The sequence below is a fragment of the Apis mellifera genome, assembly GCF_003254395.2.
Source record: "Apis mellifera strain DH4 linkage group LG15 unlocalized genomic scaffold, Amel_HAv3.1 GroupUN_237_associated_to_Group15, whole genome shotgun sequence".
Taxonomy (NCBI): domain Eukaryota; kingdom Metazoa; phylum Arthropoda; class Insecta; order Hymenoptera; family Apidae; genus Apis; species Apis mellifera.
This window is the reverse complement of record NW_020555851.1, coordinates 7501-8669: the sequence shown is the minus strand read 5'-3', so window position 1 is coordinate 8669 and position 1169 is coordinate 7501. Positions and strand designations below refer to the sequence as shown.

The 1169-nt window shown below is 46.4% G+C and overlaps 1 non-coding gene across 1 annotated transcript; it reads left to right on the top strand.

Annotated features, from left to right (window-relative positions):
* Positions 1-367: 367 nt before the first annotated feature.
* On the top strand, positions 368-522 carry LOC113219354. Its single transcript, XR_003306399.1, has one exon. It is a non-coding gene; the product is annotated as a 5.8S ribosomal RNA (ribosomal RNA).
* The last annotated feature ends 647 nt before the right edge of the window (positions 523-1169 follow it).

The window sequence follows — 1169 nt, the reverse complement described above, 5'->3', positions numbered from 1 at the left end:
ATCTGTGTTACACAGAGAGAAGAGAGGTCGTCGTGTCGTGAGTCGGACACCCGTACCGTAGCGAATATTCGCTTCGGAAATTGGGAGGAAAGACCGCTCGAGACCGATCGAATTTTTCGTGTCCCATCGATCTTTTCGAATCTTTTCATCGAGATATACGTACCTGAACGAATTATTAGTTTTCAACATCGAATTTTTTTTAAGCGTATGGGCTCTGCGACCATGCTTCGAACGAGTCGTTCTCTCCAGGTTGAGCGACGGTTTGAAGAGAAGAGAGAGAGAGAAAAAGGATTCAGTATCGGGGTAATCCTCGTCGTTTCCTTTATAAAAGTAAAGAAAAAAAAAAAAATTTTACATAAAATACGATTACCCTGAACGGTGGATCACTTGGCTCGTGGGTCGATGAAGAACGCAGCTAATTGCGCGTCAACGTGTGAACTGCAGGACACATGAACATCGACATTTCGAACGCACATTGCGGTCCACGGATACAATTCCTGGACCACGCCTGGCTGAGGGTCGTTCACGTAACCCAAATACTGCTTGCGTTGCGTATTGGTTATTCTTCGTACATTTGATCCTTTTCTCCTTCTTTTTGTAATCCCCGCCGTCGTTCTTAAAATCGAACGTTTCCGAGTCGGGTGTCAAAAATCGGAGTTGGACAAATTATAAGGAGAAGAAGATGCGCGACGTACGAGCGATTGTTGGACGTTCGTTGGCGTTCGTCGCGGTCGTGACCGAGATAACAGAATCGAAATACATGTGCTCGCGTGTGGTACGAGGAAATCGTATTCACGAATTCAAGACATGTCACGGACTTGCGTGAGTGTTCTCGGTGTCGTGAGTCGTCCGTTTCATATAACTGATGACCGCCCGTGTTCACCGCTTCGTGCTTGTTTTTCGTACCCGCCACTGTTTCGATTCGTCCATTTTTGGATCACGAATTACATACCGCGCCCCTAACGTCGTCTGAAACTAATATTTCTGCGATACCGTGAGAAAAAGGATAAAAATATATGGGAGTTTAATCGAGAGAGGAGGGAAGAAAGATCCCACCATCCCTTGATGGCGTGCGATGTTTGCCGTGCGTTGAGATTGTGAGAAAGAGAGAGAGAGAGAGAGAGAGAGAGAAAAGAGCCCCAGGAATCGGAATACCCACTCCGTTCCTT